This window comes from Quercus lobata, chromosome 2 (assembly GCF_001633185.2).
Source record: "Quercus lobata isolate SW786 chromosome 2, ValleyOak3.0 Primary Assembly, whole genome shotgun sequence".
In the NCBI taxonomy this organism is placed as follows: Eukaryota; Viridiplantae; Streptophyta; class Magnoliopsida; order Fagales; family Fagaceae; genus Quercus; species Quercus lobata.
Genome location: NC_044905.1, coordinates 31,323,930 through 31,346,241, shown reverse-complemented (window position 1 = coordinate 31,346,241; position 22,312 = coordinate 31,323,930). Strand labels below are relative to the sequence as shown.

At 35.2% G+C, this 22,312-nt stretch overlaps 1 pseudogene; it reads left to right on the top strand.

The window, feature by feature from the left end:
- The first annotated feature begins 5,895 nt into the window (after positions 1–5,895).
- LOC115975328 lies at positions 5,896–18,807 on the top strand (annotated as a pseudogene).
- Positions 18,808–22,312: the final 3,505 nt, after the last annotated feature.

Sequence of the window (22,312 nt, the reverse complement as noted above, 5' to 3'; positions counted from 1 at the left end):
CATAGCAGTGCAAAGAACTTACAGAGAATGTGTATTTTTAGCATAAATCGGTGGCTGCTAAGTCCTGATCCCTATGGGATAAGAAGGAACCATATGGTCATTAAGCATATTGAATGTTTAAATCATGTTATGTACAGATTGGACGTTTGGAGCAATTGGATATGTAAATGTTGATACTTCAATTCTGAATCCCCCTCTTTTTGAGAAATTATCCTAAATATCGTGTATTACGCATTCTCCCACGTAAGGATCAATTATATGTATGAAATTCACAAATGGGGTTCACTGTTTACTTGTATGTGAGAAAATGGTGTACTACAACAAGTGTACTAGTGGGTTCCAGTTAGTTCAATTGGTAAAGTTTTTTATGGTTGTATAAAAGATTTGTGGTTCAATCTTCACCTACACCAAAAATTGATTGGTATCTTGGTATGATAATAAAGAGTTATTATTAGGAGTAGACGTCATAAGTTGAAAACTCTCAAAAAAAAAAAAAAAAAAAAAAACTCATAAGTTGAAAACTCTCTTTAAAAAGAAAAAAGAAAAAAGTGCACTAAAAATTTCCAAAAGAGGGGGAAGAAGCAAGAAATTATTCACAATGACTAAATAGTAATAATACCTAGTAGCTTTCCCAGTCTTGAAGGGCCATGTGTGAGAATTTATTAAGTCAGATTCTAGTCACCAATCTTAGTCATAAAAAATAAAAAACCTTCATGTTCACCCTCATCGGTGGTGCCTTGGTTGCTCCAGCACCACCATCCCCAACTCCAATTAGACAACGACATAGGCATTTCTCTCTTTATTTGTTTAGTGCATCTAGGTGTGTGTCAGTGGAGCTGGAAATTGTGATTGATTTGTGTAGGTAAAGGTGAAAGCCTTTTATTTATTTTATTTTATTTTATTTTTTTAAATTATTAAAAAAAAATTATGTCTATGTTGGTAACTAGGATTTAATTCAGTAAATTGTCACATGTTGAACAAAATTATTTAGGGGAGGACCACATTGTACCATCTTATTGAGTGGAAAGACAGTTAAGTATTGCTGATGTGATTCTTGGGGTGAATAATTTCTTAGAGAAATCCAACTTGCATTGTGAATGAATGTAATTTCAACCCTTTGGGATAAAGGTAATGATGTAATGTGATACAATTTCAATATTAGCAAATAATGTCTTCATTTATGTTTCTCAAAAAAAAAAAAAAAAAAAAATTCTTCATTTATGGCCGTTATTGTTATTATTATTATTATTTTTCACAATACGTCCAAAAAATTGCTACATTCTTAAAATGTTAAATATTTATGCAAATTATTAATTAAGCCATAAATTTTTTTTGAGTATAATTAAGCCATAATTTGGTTCTCCCAATCCAAATCCTTTTCACTATGCAACAAAGCATAATATTTCAAAGTCATAAATCCTCCTCATCTATGATCTATGTGCAATAACCACGGTTTTTTGTTTACAGTCTAGGCTAATGCAATAATCACTGTAAGTTTTTTTTCCTTCTTTCTTTAATCCTACCAATTCTATCTGGATCTGAAGTTCGTAACTCCTTATCATAGACTAATGTTTAAAATTTCAAATTCCCATCTTTCTTTGGTAAGAATTACCGCCCTAGTTTCCTAACGGTCAAATTAAAAACAGCTCACTTCTTTTTTGAAAGCAAAAACAGCTCACTTCAATGTTAATTTTTCTCTCAAAACTTTCAGTAATCATAATTAAACCTCCTTTTTTATTTATTTTATTTTATTTTATTTTTGAGAAGGGCCTCCTTATTATTTAGATTGATACGAAATGGTGATTTTTTTTATTTGTCACGATTAATGGATTTTTTTATTACAACATGTATGTAGAAAGACGGAATTTAGCCTCTAATTGGGCAGGAATAAATAACTATTAGGCCTTAAGGTTGCATTTTTTTCTTCTACAAACATTTTTTAGGGAAACCTTTTTTGAAAATTATTTTTTCTTTTTGGGTCGTTAGTTGCATTCCTAAAAATGTTATGGATGATATTTTCTAGTGTTTAGCTTGTATGAAAATTTTAACATAGTTTTTTTTTTTTTTTGGAGATAATTACAATATACTGCTAATCTCGTAACTTGAACCATTCCCCTCCCCCCCTAGACCGCTCTTGGCAAAAATCTAACATTGCTAATTGCAATAGATCTAACATAATGAAGAGAAAATCTATAATACTAGCTTCTAATAACATAATAACACAAAATACACTACACCAGCATGGAAAATTTTTAGGTATTCTCGGAATATAGTGAAATGGTACTCTCTCCTCTCACTTTCATGGTAGACCCCACCATAAATTTAATGAGTGGACTCCGCCATGAATGTGAGAGGAGGAGCCACATTCTCCATACTCTGGGAATATCTAAGAATTACTCAATTAACATCTGTTCTCATGACAATCCAGCCCACACCAGATCTCTAATCAATCACTATAGCAAACAAAATTTCACAATAATTTCAATGCCACAATTTCTAAGCCAGCTTGAAAATTTTTTAAAGCAATATTAAACTTACAAAAAAGAGGGAAAAATTAGAGTAAAGCCACTTGTGATTACACAAAAAAAGAAAGAAAATGTTTGTTACTGAGGAGCTTCTAGGAAATTGCTTTCTGCCTCTACCTCTTCCATGAAACTATAAGTCCCATTTGAAAGCTAAATGAACATTAAAATTTTGTAGCAAGTGATATTTATGTGTACATGGGAGAGTGGTTCATTTGGATGGCAAGATTTGGGCCATATGGAATTAGATTTGAAGGTCCAAATTCAAATCCTTTGTTTGGATAATTTAAAAGGATAAAGTTCTTATTTGACCAAATCAAGCAAAAATTTCAAGACCCCAAATCTACTTATTTCAAACGACACCACATTAGTTTGTAACACCTATATTAGTAAAATTATTCTAAAAACTTTGGTTTACTTGCTTTTGTAGCCAAGAGTCTTTTAACTTAATTAAGATTTTTTTGGGGGAGCTCTAACTATCTTTATAAAAAAAAAAAAAAAAAAAAAAAAAACTTGCTTTTTCCATCTTGTCTGTAGTAATAACTATTATTGTGATTTTGTTAGTCAACAATCATATACTATTTAAAATTTTTACTAAGAAGTAATAACATAAATTAAGATGTATTTAATATTCTATTAAATAATGTTTTGGCATATTTTTTTTAAAAATTAATAAAGTCAAATCTTGTATATTTATTATTTTTTAACATGTTCATTTTTTTTAGAGAGTTTTAACTTATGACGTTCACTCCTGATAATAGTTCTTTATCATCAGACTAAGACACTAATCATTTTTTGGTATAGGCGGGGATTGAACCCCAGATCTCTTATACAATCATCAGAGACTTTACCAGTTGAGCTAATTGGAATCTAAAACATGTTCCCTTTAATGCAATCTTTTACAATTTTTTAAGTGTTGTACTTTATGTAGTTATGTTCTTCAATTAAATCTAACCACGTGGCTACACTGGCTAATGCAACATGAAAGATTTTTTATTTTTTCAAGGAGAATTAAATTTATTTATGTGGCTCACTAATTGATACAATCATGTGGTTAAATTTAATTGAGGAATCTACAGTACAACACTGAAGACTTTATAGCTAAGTTTTGATATTTTAAAGAAGAGTCATGTGACAAATGTTCTAAGAGCACAAGTTAAAGAATACTAAATTTTCAACTATAAATTGTAATGCATGATTTTCAAAAGAAAAATACACTTGCCAAATATTTGGGTTGGTTTCTCTTATACATATTCAAAGGGAAAAACTTTAAGTGCAGTCCTGTACATTAGGCTTCCAATTAAATTCAAACATATAATTGCATTGATCAATAAATCACAAACCGTGTTATCTTTTTCAAGGAAAATTAAATTCAATACAATTATGTGTTTTGATTAATTAGGGAACCTGCCAAGAGACTTGTAGTTCAACTATCACATTTAGGATTTTTTAAGGGAGATGTCTAAGGTTCAAATCTTCTTACCTAAGTCTCAACTATGGAATTAAAATCCATATTTTGATATTCAAAACTATGTACTCCCTCCGTCCCACTTTGTTTGTCCTCTATTCCATTTTGAGATGTTCCAAAATATTGTCCTGTTTCTAAAAATAAAAGTTATTAGTTTACTAATATTTCTATTATACCCCTAAGCCTCATTAAGAATAACTCTTTTTAAAAAAAGCTGATAAATTTATTTAAGGGTAATTTTGTAAACTTATACATTTTTATAAGGCAGACAAGACAATAAATGATGTTCCCTTAAAATATTTGACTTTTCAAACAGGACAAACAAAGTGGGACGGAGGGAGTAGTTTATTTTTTATTTGTGTATAATTTCTTTACTTTTTAACCATTAAAATTACATATTCAATAATTCAATTCTCAACCTATGTTCACCTCAGTTTGTTTTAATAGAAAATTTTATATTGATATGAGTTTTTGTATTTTTCTGTATTTGGTGGTATAAAAAAAGGTAAAAAGAAAATATTATTTCTTAACTTCCCTTATTTAGTTTAACATTATGGAAAACAACTCTATCTTACACGAAACTAAAAAAAGAAGTCAACAAATAGTTTTCTAATCTATATATATATATAAAACCGAAACTTTTGAAGCTTCTACAATTTTCCACGTCAGCATAATATTAAAATAATAATAATAATAATAATAATAAAACTTTTCTAAACCCTAATACCGGTGCTCTACTTCTCTATATTAAAACTTTTCTAAACTCTAAACCCGATACTCTACTTCTCTATATTAAATAAAAAACTACTAGAGAGAGAGATATAAAGAATAGAGTCTTCCGGTTCCACAAAGTTGTCGGTAAGTTTCAGTTTCATGTTCTGTTCTATTCTATTTTGTTTTTTATTTTTGTTTATTTGGCTTGATATCTGGGTTATTAGACAAGAAGGTAGTGGAGAAAATTTCAAATCCACAATGTTTCTACTCTCTCTCTCTTTGAATCTTTCTATTATTTACCTTCTGTTTTTTCGTTTTTGATCTTAGTTTCATATTCTAGGGTTTGTTTTTAGGTTTATTGTGTTTATGCGATCAAAATTTGGGCAGTCCTGATTGATTTATAATCTAGGTTTGCTTTCATTAGATTAAAAAATGGGAAATTTCATTGTTTTTGTTGGGCATTTTGGGTTTTAATCTATGACTTATTATTTGATTTTTGTTGTCCTCTTTCCTGTTTTGATTTTTTTAGTCAAAGATATATTTACTAATTTCAATTTTCGCTTAATTTCCGATTGTTACTATGGGGTTTTGTACATGAGCTATAATGCTACTTAGATTGATTACTTGATGAACAAATTAGTCTCTTATTGGTTCTTTTAATTTTTTTTTTTTACCATGTGGTTGATTAATTATCTTTTTATTTAACTAGCCCGTGCATCGCACGGGTTAGCGACTAGTTTATTTTAAGGTTGCTAGGCATGAAAATGTGATAGTTTTTTAGAAAATATATATATTTTAAAATATTTTTTTTTCTAAAAATGTTAATTTTGAAACCCTTGTTAGCGTGCTCATAAGTATGACATGGGCTTGCCAGCGTTTTCCCAGAGGGCATGCCATGCATGGGCGGCATGAACAGTGCCACCCAAACCCGTTCCTTTCTCTTTTTAAACTAATTTCCTCGTATTTTACTTCTTGAGTGTCTATTCTCAACAATCATGGCAATTTTCTTAAAATGGCATATACATTTTTTTATATCGTACTTCAATGTCGGTCACCTGAATCTATTCTCCAATTTATACCATCCTTATTCCCTCCTATGCATGTTCAAGAATTTTAGCTCAAAAGACTATATTTAAAAGCAAGCTCCAAAAAATAGCGAGCAGCAAGTTCAAGTATTTCAGTGGGTAGAAAATGAAGCTCAATTGGTTTCGAAACAAACAGAACCATATGCTTCTGAAGTTAGTGTTTCCCATTCTATTAATGGGTTTTGCTTTTCATCTCGTTTTCTTTCGTTCCACAACAGTTTCTCCCATCTTAGAACAAACCCCTATTGAACAGAAAAGTGTGGTTCCAATTCCAATTCCTATTCCAAGTCCAAACCCAAACTCCAAAACTGTTTCTCCCATCTTAGAAGAAACACCTATTGCCCAGAAAAGTGTGGTTCCAAATCCAAATCCAAACTCAAACCCAAGCCCAAACCCAAACCCAAACCCAACTCTAAACCCACCTGTTTTTGTGCAAGTTCAAGAAAATAAAGATCAGGTGCCTCCAAAAGGTAATTTGAATCCAGCTAATCTTTGTTGGGTTTTGTTGTTTTTACATTATCTTTGGGTTTTAAGGGCGGTTCCATGTATAAGTCAGATGGTGACAGGACCCTTCGCTTACAAAAAAAAAAGTGCGTGTTTATGGTTTTATTAATGCGTGCTTTCAGGGCATGTGTTGGCAACTATTTTAAGAAATTTTTATGAAAAAATGAAAAAGTTACCTATTTTTTTGACAATTTTTTCAATTCTTCATAAAATGTTTTCAAAAATAGATAATTAATGTGTACTCTTAGGACATACATTAATTAGACATATATATATATATATATATATGAAAAAAAAGAGAAATTACATTTTATTGCTTTAAACTATACTCTTAATTATACCAAAATTATCTTTCTCAAAAAAAAAAAAAAAATTATACCAAAATTATGACTCTTGTTACATTTTGTACCCTAACGGCATATTTGTTGTTAACTTGAATGGAAAAGCATGACATCACTTGAAAAGACTCAATTGCCTATTTTCTTAACCCCTTAAAAACAAAGAAAAAATTACACTTTACCATTTTAAATTATACTCCCAATTATACTTTACACCCTAAATTTTGGATTTCTATCCAAGCAAACTTGATGTAGTGGTGCAAAGTGTAACAATGGTCATAGTTTAGGGTACAAAATGTACATTTGAAAAGTTGAGGGTGCAAAGTATAATATGAGGCATAGTTTAGGATGGTAAAATGCAATAAAATACAGTTTTCCTTTAAAAAAATTTATATACTAAACTAACTTATTTTGACCGCCTAATAAAAATATTGAACATCATGACTTGAGAATTATAAGGATTTAAGTTTAACAAAAAATAATAGTAATGCTACATTCACAATATTTTCACAAAAAGTCATATATGGTAAGTTGTTACTAATTCAAATTTGGGTTCAACACTGACATCACTTTTTAACCCACCAATAATATTGTAGACATAGCATTACTCCAAAAATGATTTTGCTCTCTCAAACATAACTCTTAACCCCTTTAACAAAAAAAAAGGGCTTAAATAACAACAATAAAAATTAGCAAAAATAACAATAAAAATAATCCAAACAAAAACAAGATTAGACCAAACAATATCAAGTGAAAAAATTATTCAACAAAAAGCTTATTAAAAAAAAAAAAACCCTAATCATTTAATTTTATTTTGTAACTCGTTCAACCTATTACATAAAAATAATCCTTAATTTCAATTTTTCTTAATAAATGTACCAAGAGAAATATTGTGGTCTCTCCTTGGCGGTGTCGACAGTTAGGCTCTCTTTGACTTTGCAGTCATAATAATTTTGCTCTCCCTAGAGTATGGATTCGCATTTGTAGCAAATATCATCTCTCTCTCCATTTTCTCTTCTCTATTTTCATTTTCGATTCTCTCTCACTTTATTACTTTTATCTCCACATCATCAATTCCCACTTTATCTCTTATCAATTAATTTTTTTTTTCTTTGTTAGTAGAAAGAAATTGTAATACGTTATATATTTTCGATTTTTGGTGATGTTGATATATTCAACTTATCTATTCATTAGATTTTGTATAATTTATGTTTGTTAGTAAGCACCCTAAAAATGATTCTTAAAGCCACCACTGGTTTTAGCATTGAACGCACTAGAAAAATAAAACTTACTATTCTTGAAAAGTGTAGTATAGAGAATAATAATTGAGATTGGTATGAAATCTATGGACCATAAATGTTTTTGTGGATTTTGTTAGTTCTTTTAGAAGTGTGTAGTTAGTTTACATCGGTTATTTCAAAACTCATGCATAGAAGTGTGATGCAGTGATGGTGTTATTTCAAAACTCACGCATGGAAGTGTGATGTAGTGATGGTGTTACCGGAAAATTTTATTAGGTTTGTTCTTTTTACATTTTCTTTGAATTTTAACATTGGATGCACAAGAAAAGTCAAAACTTTCTATTCTTGAAGAATGTGGTTTGGAGATGGATACTTGAGATTGGTTTGAGATCTATTGACCATAAATGGTTTTGTGGATTTTGTTGGTTTCTTTTTGGAAGAGTGTAGTTATCATCGCGCACCCTTGGCATAATGGTTACTTAACAAGTACAAAGTTTTTGTGAGGTGGGGGGTTGAGGTTCAAGTCTTTAGGAGAGAACTTCATACATATATACACTTAGATTAGGTTAGAGTAGAATTTCTATCTTGTATTAAAGAAAGTGCGCAGTTAATTAAAGTTGGTTGATTTTAAATTTTTAACTCATGCATAGAAGTGTGATGGTTTTACTAGAAAATTTTAATGGGTTTTGTTCTAATTTGTATGTTTCTTATTATTAGCGTATTGCATGATTCATTGATCTAGTGTTGTCTGTAGTCTACTATGATTGGTTACCAGTTTAGTTTTCATGAAATTTTTCCTCATCAAGATTTTGTTGATTCTTAAGAAGTAAGAACATGAATACGGGAACAGGTACAAGTATGAAACGACAACACATCAATTTTTGAAAAAATAGGAAACAGGTACGACATGATACGTTTATTAAATATATTTTTATTCATATTTTTATATATTAATAATAATTTATTTTCATACAATTTTATTTATACACACACACACATATCAAACTAAGAGTAACAATGTGGTCAATGGATAATAAATCAAATCCTCTACTATTAAAGGATGTTTGGAAATTATGATAAAAATCAAGAATAAAGATATTTATTAAATTTTCAAATGCATTATTACTATTTAAAGCATGAATGCTTTCTGTGTTTTGTGAAAGGGTATTAGATTCTTTTTGTTCTCTTGTCCCGGCTGTCCGACGCATGTTCGATGCGTGTTTGACACGGTATGACACTCAAATGAAGTCACTCTTTCCTAGTTTGATTCTCTTTATAGTGGTATTCTCCATTTTGTATTGAATGGAAGTCAAATCTGGTTGCAGAAAAATGTGATCTTCTTACTGGGGATTGGATACCTAACCCATCAAGTCCTACGTACACTAATCGAAGCTGCTCATTAATTGAAGGTCTTCAGAATTGCATTAATAATGGGCGGTCAGATACAGGATACCTATACTGGAGGTGGAATCCAAGAGATTGTGAGTTACCGCCTTTTCATCTAGAGAGATTCCTTGGGGCGATGAGGGACAAAACATGGGCATTAATTGGTGATTCAATATCTCGCAACCATGTCCAGTCATTGCTCTGCATGCTCTCGCAGGTACTTGTTAAGATTGTTGTAGCAATATTAAGTCTTGAATTTGGATTTTTGGACATGATGTGAGTAGGTCCTGTATGTAAAGTTGTGATTTACAACTATGTTTTATGTTGGCTTTATTCTGTGATAAAAAGTGTTGTAATTGCTTTAATTTATATCCTTGCACTTTGTGGGATTTTATTGTATTGGGTTTAGTATTAAGTTGGTGAAGACTCAAGCTTAAATGAAGAATCAGTGGATTTCGCGAGAAGCTCGCGAGAAGCTAAGCCGTGAAAGAGCCACGTGAGGAGCACATGACTGGAAGCTGAAGAGTCATGCCAGGTTGTCGTTTTCGCGAGTGTCTCGTAGGTAAGGCCTTCCCGCGAGACAGTCACGAAATATTCTGCCTGGAGGATTTATTAGTGTGACTTCCCTACCCTTCACCCATACTATATATACCTTCATTACCCATAAATGTAAAGAAGGCCATTCAAAGAGAAAAACCCTAGATAGGTTTTCTACAACACACTCCCATCTTTTTGAGAGAGAGCTACTTATCCTTAGTGAGAAATCATTGTAGCCTCTTTTCCTCCCCTCTCCCATTATCATACCTTGAGAGGAGATTTGTACCTAAATACAATCCACACATTTTCAATGTAGTGAGTGTTTTTGGTGTTGCTAGGAAGCATTGGAAGAAGCCAAGGATGACAGATGCAACATGGAGCTTGTTGCGGGATCCGGAGAGCTAGACAAGACACGGTTCCGAGAAGTCTTGTTGGAGTAGGAGCTTGGAGGGCTTAGGTACAGCTGGTAGATTAAGCTTGGAGGGTCTCTTGTTAACCCATGTATCCCAACTGATTGTCTAGTGGATCGATTACCGCTTGGAGGGCGGCGGAGAGGTTTTTCATAGAGTTCTTCAGTTTCCTCTTCGATAACACATCGGTGTGTTATCTGTGTTTGCATTCTTCTTCTCTACTCTTTTACATTTCATTTTACTGCTGTGATTATATGAATATGTGTTTGAGTAGCTTGTTTGTTTATTTGCTCGCATTTATACTATTCTGCACTTAGAATTAAGTTAGTGTAAAATCTATCGAGTCGTAACTTTAATTTGAGGGTCTAAACAGCTCTTGTGTTTTTTAACACATTTTCGAGCTTTCATTGTCCGTACTAACTTTTTTTTTTGGGTTTCAATTGTATATATGATTTGTGTGATTTATCTTTTCCTGAGCACTTACATAATTTATTATTTGTAAATAGTAGGGGGAATGTAATCCACTATACATAATTTTTTTTTAACATGTAAAATTTTAATTTAGCATAATTGCGATCCTAATGAAACCTTTTTGCTATAAGATGATGTTTGCTACTTTAAGCCCTCAAGCCAATTCAAGAATTTGGCTTCTGCGCTATGACTATCTTCGTAGGTTTGTACTAGTTTAGAGGCATTATAAATGTATTTTATATAGCAATTGTTTGTCACACTGTTGATGCTTTTGTTTCTTTGAAGTACTCACATCAATGAATCTAAGGAATATGTTGTGTCCCAGAGCCTCATGTCCAGATTACATTCACCTACTAAGTAGTAACAGTGGATTAGCTAAGAAGATTGCTTCCAAGAGTTTAGTTTAATAAAGGACTCCTTTAGTTGCTTGTAACTGGGAGATTAGGTTGCTGTTATCTTTTGTTATTATCATTTGTTATTAGATTGCTATTTTTATCTAAGATAGGTGTTATAGTTATTATCTAGTTTAGCCAAAGTTTCAGCTAAAGTGGAATAGCTGTCATTGTTATCGGTTGTGGTTATTTGGTATGTATTTAAGTTGAATCATAATGAATAAGAGGCAACAGAGAGTTGAACCAAAATTTCCTTTATTTTTCCTCATTCTTGGAGATTAGTCGTCTCGAATAGACTACAATTCCATTAAACCAACTAGGACAGATCATTTGGTATCAGAGCTAGAATGACAAACAACCCACCACCTACTCATTCAACAACTAACGAGGATCGGATAGTAGCCTTGGAGGTTAGAGACCATTTTATCCGGAGACAGATCGAAGTCCCAGGAGAAGAGTTCGCTACGGAGTTTATTGATATAAGGAGAGTGTAGAGGCCCTTGCCAACATAATAGCTCAAATGGGAAGAAGAATTGAAGGGATGGACAGCCAAAGAAACTCAACTGCTCACAACAGCCACCGCGAAGAAGGCTTAGCTAGCCGGAATCACGATAATGGAGAACACTTTGCTAGCCGTAATCATGGATCAAAAGGGACTAATGGAGGAACTATTGGGGGAATACAAACTCAATTTTCTTGGGTGGATTTTCCTCAATTCAATGGAGAAGACCCAACGGGATGGATCTACAAGGCATAAAAATTCTTCTGTTATTAAGGCTGCATTTGGTTCGTGTAAAAGCATTTCCGGAAAATAGATATTTTCCGGAAATGCTATTTTTCGGAAAAGAAAATATTTTCATGTGTTTGGTTGTATTTCAAAAAAATTTTTGGAAAATATTTTCTGATGTTTGGTTGTGTTCTTGAAAATACCATAGAAAATACATTTTCTACTTGTTGCTCACATTTTCTCGGTTACCAAACGAATACATTCCTCAAATCACAAACAAAGCCCAGAAAAAAATCATCAAATCCGGAAAAACGAAGGCGAGATCACGATCGGTGAGATCGCGATCTCGATCGGCGCGATCGGAGCTTTGAGCGATCACGATCGAAGCTTCGCGCGATCACGATTGACGCCGATCGGCGCGATCGGAGCTTTGCGCGATCACGATCGGTGAGATTGCGATCTCGATCGGCGCGATCGGAGCTTTGCGCTATCACGATCGAAGCTTCGCGCGATCGCGCGATGCGTCGATCGCGATCACGATCAACGCCGATCAGCGCGGTGTTTGGATCGGTCTCCCTCTCTCTCGCTGCGAACAATCTCTCTCTCTCGCTGCGTTTGGACTTGTGTTTCAGGTGTTTTGGTTGAGTGTGTTGCTCTCACAGCTACGGAAATCACTTGAAGGTAAAACAAGTATGTAAAATGATTTCCGGGTCAACAAGTGTAAATTTTGGTCAAACGGAAATGATTTTTCGGAAAATCTATTTTCCGTAGCTGCCAAACGCGTGGATTTTACGGAAAATAATTTCCGGAAATGATTTTCAGTCAATTCAAACACAGCCTAATGGACAGAGAATAGTGAGAAGATAACTCTTGCTTCCTTCCATTTGCTGGACGATGCTCTTCAATGGTACCAGTGGTTTGAGAAAACAAGGACGAATGTTTCATGGGAGGAATTTACACATGCTTTGTGTGTCCGTTTTGGGCCATCGGATTATGAAGACTTTGATGAAACTTTAGCCAAATTACGCCAAACTAGCACAGTGCGAGAATATCAAGCAAATTTTGAATGTTTGGTAGCCTGAGTACAAGATTGGCTAGAGAAGGCTCTCGTTGGGAGTTATATCTATGGACTACATGAAGAAATTCACGCCGAGGTTAAATTATTCAGACCCATTACCTTGGTCCTTGCTACTAGTCTAGCTCGCTCACAAGAAGACAAACTATGAAAGCTGCGACACACTTCCACCCAAACAAGACCAACCCCTACCCAGTCCACAACCTACCAAAGGAATATACAGCCATCCTAATCCTCTGCCCCGCGTTCCCTTTAAAACCCAGCCTTTAAAAAACTTTCTTGGACAGAGATGCAAGCACATCGTGACAAGGGACTGTGCTACAATTGTGATGAGAAATTTGGGCTAGGCCACCAATGCAAGACACAGCAGGAATTATTTGCTCGAAGTCATGGGTGAAGAAATAGAGATTGATGGTCCAATTGTGACAACCGAGGAAGAGGAAGACCCAACCACCACTCCTGAAATCTCGCTACATGCCTAATGGGGGTATCTTCCCCACAAACTATGCGTGTGATAGGGACTATCAATGGGAGACCACTACATATTCTTATTGATAGTGGGAGTACCCACAATTTTGTTAGTTTGAAATTTCCCAAGCGGATGGGGTGTTGCAAAACGGCATCTCCAACCTTTGCGGTGATGGTGGCCAATGGCGAACGGCTAACAAGTGAAGAAATATATTTGGCTGTACCTATGGAGATCCAAGAGTACCGATTTCAAGCCAATGTATACCCCTTAGACTTACAAGGGTCAGATGTGGTCTTGGGAATGCAATGGTTGCAAGGCTTAGGTAGAGTTTTGCATGATTGGAGTAAACTCACAATGGAATTTTGGGACAAAGGGAAGAAATATGTGATATGTGGTGAAGATAAAGGTTGGGTTACACAAGGCTCAGTACATCATGTTCAAAAGTTGACATCCACCAACACTGGTGCTATTGTCATGCAACTACTTGGACCTACAGAATCTACCGTGGAGGAATCGTTGAACCAAAACCAAGCAATAGCTTTGAAACAACTTTTGAAGCAGTACTGGGCCATATTTCAAATCCCCACTACATTGCCTCCACCATGATCTCATGACCACCGGATCACTTTGGAACCAGGAAGCGGACCGATTAATGTTAGACCATACCGCTACCCTCACATTAAAAAGAAATGAGATAGAGCCGGCGGTGAAGGGGATGCTCACTATCGGAATTATACGACCCAACTCCAGTCCATTCTCATCACCGGTCTTGCTAGTGAAAAAGAAAGATGGCTTTTGGTGCTTTTGTGTTGATTATCGAGCAATAAATTGTGCTACGCTGAAGGATTGTTATCCCATTCCTACTAGAGATGAGCTGTTAGATGAGTTACATGGTGCTGCATATTTCACTAAATTGGATCTTAAATCGGGGTACCATCAAATTCGAGTGCAACCTGACGATGTCCATAAGACGGCATTCTGCACCTATGACGGTCATTATGAGTTCCTTGTAATACCTTTCGGCCTCACCAATGCACCTTCCACATTTCAATCACTCATGAATGACATATTTCGTGCTCGATTGTGAAGGTATGTGCTAGTCTTTTTTGATGATATATTGTTTATAGTAAAAATTAAAATGATCACTTGCACCATCTCCAAATGGTTTTCGACACCTTACTAGAAAACCAACTATATGTCAACCAATCTAAATGCTTAATTAGGCAGTGAAAAGTAGAATATTTGGGTCACATAATCAGTGCAGCTAGAGTTTCAGCAGATCCTACGAAGATTCGTAGCATGGAAGCATGGCCTACTCCAACAAACATTATTGCACTCCATGGTTTCCTTGGATTGACTGGATACTACCAAAAATTCATTCGTAATTATGGTAGCATTGCAGCACCCTTGACAAAGCTATTGAAGAAGGATGCATTCCATTGGAATGCCGAGGCAGATGAGGCATTTCAAAATCTCAAGAAGGTCATGACTCAAGCACCAGTCCTTTCCTTACCAAAATTTTCTAAGCAATTTATGATAGAAGTCGACACATCTGGTAAAGGTTTAGGCACTGTGCTTATGCAGGAAAGACAACCAATGGCTTTTTACAATAAGGCCATATCGGGTCGATCTTTAGCTCGATCAACCTATGAGAAAGAAGAAAGAAGTTATGGCAATTGTTCACTCTATCCATCACTAGCGGAATTATCTATTGGGTTGAAGGTTTCGAATTCATACGGATCACAGAAGTTTAAAATATCTTTTGGAGCAACGAATTACAACACTAGACCAATAGAGGTGGATCGTGAAGCTTATGTGGTATGATTATGAGATCAAGTATCGTCCTGGATGAGAAAATAAAGCCGCTGATGCATTGTCGCGGTTACATGGGGACCTGGCTACCATTTCTTGTCCACGACCAACTTGGTTGGATGAAATTCATTATGAAGCCCGTCATGACCCAAGTTTGGTTGACCTTCGAGATGCAATTAAAAGGGGAGAGGCTGCTATTCAGAAATTTTCAGACAAGGAAGGGTTGCTGTGGTACCAGGGAGGCTGGTTCTACCTGCTGGATCTTGCCACAAGACGAATTTTATCAATGAATTTCATGATACACCCATTGGTGGACACTCTGGAGCATTACGAACCTATAAACGAGTTGCAGCAAATTTTTATTGGGTGAGAATGAAGAGAGATATTCTGGAGTATGTTTGACATTATGATGTTTGTCAACGTAGTGAGTACGACTCTCAAACTCCAGGTGGGTTGCTTCAACCGTTACCAATCCTAGATCGTGTGTGGGAAGATGGCTCCATGGATTTTATTAAGGGACTTCCATCATCTAATGGGTATTCTGTGGTACTTGTAGTGGTTGACCAACTCTCTAAATACGAGCATTTTATTGGCCTCAAGCACCCATATTCAGCTAAAACAGTGGCTGAAATCTTTGTCAAAGAGGTGGCGCGATTGCATGGTATGCCGCGTTCCATTGTTTCAGATAGAGACCTGGTGTTCATAAGTCAATTCTGGGCTGAATACTTTTGTCTTCAAGGGTCTGAGTTGCATATGAGTTCGGCTTACCATCCGTAGAGTGACGGAAAAACAGAGGTTCTTAATAGATGTTTGGAAACATATTTGAGGCGCTTTGTGAGTTCTAAACAAAAACAGTGGGTTCAGTGGCTTCCCTAGGCTGAGTTTTGGTACATTACTTCCTATCAAACCACCACACGCATGACACCGTTTGAGGTGGTATATGGGCGAGCTCCACCAACAATTCACAGATATAAGCATGGAACTACATCAGTGGTGCAAGTTGAGAACACTTTGGGACAGAGAGATGAGATATTAAAGCAGCTAAAGGAGAATTTATTGGAGGCTCAACATTGGATGAAATTGTATGAAGATTGCCACCGTTGCGAGCTAGAGTTTCAACCTGGTGATATGGTTTATTTGAAGTTACAGCCCTTTCGGCAAATGTCCTTAAGAGTACGAGGGAATATGAAGCACTCGCCGTGTTTTTATGGACTTTATCAGATTGTTGAGCGGTTGGGAAAGGTGGCTTATCGATTGGAATTGCCGACCCACTCCCGATTACACCTGGTCTTTCATGTCTCGCAGTTAAAAAAGAAGCTAGGACATTTTGATCGTGTAGCACCAGAGTTACCTAACGTGGGGGACGATGGCGCAATGGTCTTGGAGCCCAAATGTATAATTGATTTTTGATGGGTTAAGAATGGCAAGAAGGTGTTGCACGAAGCCTTGGTACAGTGGGTTGGAGTCAATGAGGAAGATGCCACTTGGGAGCCCTATGATGCACTCCAGCAACAATTTTCAAATTTAAATCTTGAAGACAAGATTTTTCTTCAAGGGGAGGGGAATGTTGTATCCTAGAGCCTCATGTCTGGATTACATTCACCTGCTAAGTAGTAACAGTGGATTAGCTAAGAAGATTGCCTCCAAGAGTTTAGTTTAATAACGGACTCCTTCAGTTGCTTGTAACTGGGAGATTAGGTTGTTGTTATCTTTTGTTATTATCGTTTGTTATTAGATTGCTATTTTTATCTACGATAGGTGTTATAGTTATTATCTAGTTTAGCCAAAGTTTCGGCTAAAGTAGAATAGCTGTCATTGTTATCGGTTGTGGTTATTTGGTATGTATTTAAGTTGAATCATGATGAATAAGTGGCAACAGAGAATTAAACCAAAATTTCCTTTCTTTTTCCTCATTCTTGAAGATTAGTAGTCTTGAATAGACTACAATTCCATTAAACCAACTGGGACAAATCAGGAATCATCATGAGTTGTTGAAAGCATACTCTCAGTTGTAATAACACATGCACACAAGACATCCTGGTGGTAATATGAATATATTATATTTTAGAAAGTAGGGTTTCTGATATAGAAATGGTTGTCAATGAATTTTTTATTCTAATTAAGGAGACTCTAAGAAGTGCTAGAACTTAGAAGTCTCCAACCACATTTCCTCTTGTGTGTGTGTGTTGATAATACCTGAAGTTCAATTCCTATAAGCTCATCCTTTATCTGTGGCTTATTCAACATTTCCATTTTCCCTCTTTTAAATCCAAGAATTTAATACTTGAAGATTTCTGTGATTTATTACTGAATTAGAATGAGAAAAGTCATCCTTCATTGTGCATTCTTTATTTTTGTAGTGCAAGATCATAATAAAATAGGTGTGAAGATACCCCTGCTTCAATTCACAAAAACACTATTTTGCATTTCTATTTGTTGATACGCAGTATCCAAATGGATTTACCTAATTTTACTGAGTGGCATTAAATGAAGCTGCTAAACATTGCATTCATGCAGGCTCAATTGCTGGTAACTCTTGACCTGTATGAATCCCACTTGGTCCATTTGCAGATGTTATTGATTACGTTTTTTATTTTTTATTTTTAAATTTCAAATTCTTTCTTGTGAATTTGATGGTTATTAATTATTAGTTTTGTTTTGTCAGTTTTTCTAGAATTGGTGTAGAGACTTGCATTTATATTTTGATTAAATAAATTAATAAAGTTTCAAGTGTCGTTTATGACTTTATGTTGATTTTCTTAGTGCCTTCATTATGGGTGACGATTGTTGTTAGGCAGCATGATGTGGGAGAGTTTATTGTTTTCAAAAAATGGCACTAGAGGATTGTCTGACCTGTGCAAGTGAATGATTATGTCCTTCAGGTAGAACAAGCTGTTCAAGTTTACCATGATGAAGATTACAGGTCCAAAAGATGGCAGTTCCCCTCTTACAACTTCACTATCTCAGTTATTTGGTCCCCCTTCCTTGTAAAAGCAGATATTTTTGAGGACTTTAATGGTGTTTCAACATCTGAAGTTGAGCTGTATCTCGACAAACTTGACAAGAAGTGGACTGATCAATACCAGAATTTGGATTACATGATAATTTCAAGTGGGAAATAGTTTCTAAAGTCTTCAATCTATCATGAGAATGACACAGTGTTGGGCTGTCATTACTGTCCTAAAAGAAATTTGACGGAGTTGGGATTTGATTTTGCTTATCGGAAATCCCTCCGGTTTGTATTGGACTTCATAGTATCGTCCAATCACAAGGGCCTGATATTTTTTAGGACATCCACGCCAGATCACTTTGAGAATGGGGAGTGGTCTAGTGGAGGGAATTGCCTCAGAACAGCACCAGTTAAAGAAGGCGAGATGGAACTGAAGGACTCAAATAGGATTATGCGTAAGGTAGAGCTAGAGGAGTTTAAGAAGGCAGCATTTAAAGCTTCTGAAAACGGGGTGAACCTTAAACTTCTTGACCTAACTATGCTTTCACTTTTGCGGCCTGATGGGCATCCAGGTCCATATGGAGAGTTTTATCTATATGCGAAGGGCAAAAACTTAACAGTTCAGAATGACTGTTTGCACTGGTGCTTACCTGGGCCAATAGACTCTTGGAATGATGTGATTATGGAGATGGTTGTAAGTGGCTAATTATTTAACCATAGTTTTGATGCATGAAACATATGTTCTCCATTTCAGGTTTTGAAAAATATTGGATATGAGAATTATTCTTGCAGGAGTTGAGAACAAGTGATACATTCCCAATTTCCCGCCCGGTGTTTGATAAGATTGGCCTTTCAGGTATACCTGTAATGTCATCTACTCATCTTTCTCTCAGGCAATCTGTTTGGACTTTGGTGTTAACCAGCCCTGTCAGCGGAATTTATCTTCTATGTGAAATGTGTAAGAGGATACAGAAAGAGGGGGGAGAAAGTTAAGAGAATGTGTATTTTTAGCATAAATTGGTGGCTGCTAAATCCTGGTCCCTTTGGGATAAGGAACCATTTTGGTCATTCAGCATATTGAATGTTTAATCATGTAATGTACAGGTATGAAGTTTGGAGCATTGGATTTCTGAATGTTGATACTTCCACTCTGAATCTTAGTTTTTTTGAGAATTTATCTTGAATATCCCGTTACTTCTCTCACATAAAAATCAATTTTATATATGAAATCCAAAATAAGGTATACCGCTCATCTTTATGTGGGAAAATGGTGTAGTACAACAAGTGTACTAATAACTTTAAAAAGAGGGAGGAGAAAGCTAGAAATTAGGCAAAAATATTATTTTGCTTCCTATACTTTAGACTCACTGTTAGTTTGGTTATTATATTTTGGTAACAATCAATTTGATCATTGTTATTTTCAACTTATAGTCAATTTAGTCCTTATTGTTAACTATTAATGAAAAATGCCTACATGGCAAATGGTGTTCATTGTTGGCACACTTGAAGCTTATGTGACAACTTAAAATAATAATAATAATGCCACATCAACATCTAAATAAAAATTAATTAATTTATCAATTAAAAAAATTAATTTCTTTAAAATTGGTAAATTAAAATGTTTTATTTAGGCTGCGTTTGAATTGGGTGAAAACCAATTTCAGAAATCGTTTTCCGGAAAATCCATGTGTTTGGCTGTCACGGAAAACACTATTTTCCGGAAAATGATTTCTGGTTGACCACGAATTTCACCTTTGACCCGGAAATCATTTACTCCCCTCATTTTCACTTCAAATTACTTTTGGAAAAAGTGAGAGAGAGAGAGAGAGAGAGAGAGAGAGAGAGAGAGAGAAGAGAGAGCCCAGATCAGAGAGAGAGAGGGTCGATCGCGCCTCGCCGCGCCGACGAGCGGCGCGATCGACGATCGCATCGCGCCGACGAGCGGCGCGGTGCACGATCGCGCTCGTCTCTCGTCGATCGACGAGCGGTGTGCGTCCGACGAGCGGCGCGCTCGTCGATTGATGAGCGGCGCGATCGCGATCGTCGATCGCGCCGCTCGTCGGACGCTCGTCGGACGAGCGTTTTGTCGGATTTGATGCATTTTCTAGTAAAATGATAAATGAACCAAACATCAAAATTAATTTTCCGTAAAATGAATTTTGTGACAGCCAAACACATGAAAACGTTTTTCTTTCCGGAAAATAGCATTTTCGGAAAATAGAATATTTTCCGTAAATGGTTTTACGCGAACCAAACACAGCCTTAGATGCAGAAGTGATATTTATTATTATTATTTTTAGTTTCCACGTAAGCTTTGAGAATGCCAACAATGCACACCTTTTACCATATAGGCATTTTTTGTTAATAGTTAACAGTAGAGACCAAAGTGACTTCAAGTTGAAAATAACAGAAGCCAACTTGATTGTTACCAAAATGTAAGAACCAAATTGAATGTGGCCCCAAAATTTTATTTTCTTTGAGAAATTATTTGCTCCATTGGGAGGACCACAATAGTAATCCCTAGTGGTTCTCCCACTCAATACTTAATAGTTGCCATGTCTGAGAATTTATTGAGTCATATTCTAGTAACAAACCTAGTCCTAAATGAAAGAAAATATGAAAACCATCACCTTCACCCTCACCCTCACCCTCACCATCACCATTGGTGGCTCCCGCCATCCCCAACTCCCAGAAGATGCCATAGGTCTCTCTCTCTCTCTCTTAGAAAATTGTGACTGATTTGAGAAGGTAAAGGTAAAAAATTTCATAAAAAAAGAAGAAGATACGTTAGTGACTAAGATTTGATTTAACAAATTTTCCCACGTTGCATAACATTATCGAGGGGAGGACACTTTGGGATAAAGGTAATGCACTAATGTGGTACAACTTGGATACTAGCAAATAATTTCTTCATTGGGTAAACTACAGATTTAATCCCTGACCTTTTTGATGTATTTCAATTTAGTCCTTAATGTTTCAAGAGTGTCAATTTAGTCCATAATATTTTGGTACTGTATCAAATTAGTCCCAACTGTTAAGCGATGGATGGAAAATGCTAATATGGCTAACGACTAAAATAAAAAATAATTTATATATCAACTCAGATGCCACGTGCACTTTTAACATGGATTAAACTTAAAAAATAAAAAATACAGTAAAAACAAAAAATAAAACAAACAAAACTCAACTTAAGGAAGACGGAAAATTATGATAAAATCCTAAATGAATCACGATCCCAAAATCTATGTGGGGGGTTTTTGTTGCTAAGGTCAGATTGTCGATGGGGAAGGGGACATAGAGTTTGTAGTCATTGCCAGAGTGTGGTCCTTCGTCAGAGTGAGTGGAGGAGCTGTATGGCTTGAGTCGCCATGAAGTAGCTTGTGTCCTCTAGCGATCTGGTCATGAGCCGCTGGATAATTTTGGGATTTTTAAAAATATTTTATTATTATTATTATTATTATTATTTTGTTATAGAATTGATGAACAATTTGGGTTTTCAAGGTTTGGGACGAACAAATTCACCTTACAAGCCAAAGCGGATGTTAGCATGATTTGGTCAATTCGGTATTGGGTTTTACTCAGTTTACCTTGTTGTTGGTAAGGTGATTGTGACAACAAAGTACAATGACGATGAATAGCATATCTCCAAGCTGGTGGTTCATTCATTGTGATAAGGGATGTTTATCGAAAGCAACTTGATAGAGGTTATATAAAACCAGTTATGATTTATGAGGCTGGGCAGGTACTTCAACGACAGTAACGTTGCTTCTAGTTCCAAATCCAAAGCTTTCTTGTACCTAATTATAATCTTTTCTTTACTTGATCTATTTGGTGTCTTCATTAAGCTAGGTTTTATCTTTATTTTTTAAGTTTAATCCATGTCAACAGTACACATGGCATCTAAGTTGACATAAAAATTATTTTTTATTTTAGTCATTAGCCACATCAGCATTTTCCATCTATCACTTAACGATTGAGACTAATTTGACACAATACCAATATGTTAGGAACTAAATTGACACATTTAAAACGTTAAGGATTAAATTGAAAAAAACTGAAAAGATTAGGGACAAAATTTGTAGTTTACCATTTCTTCATTTTATGGCTGTTATTATTATTATTCACAATATCTCCGAAAAATGTCTACATTCTTAAAATGTTAAATATATATGCAAATAATTTAATTAAGCCATAATATCTTTTTTAAGAAT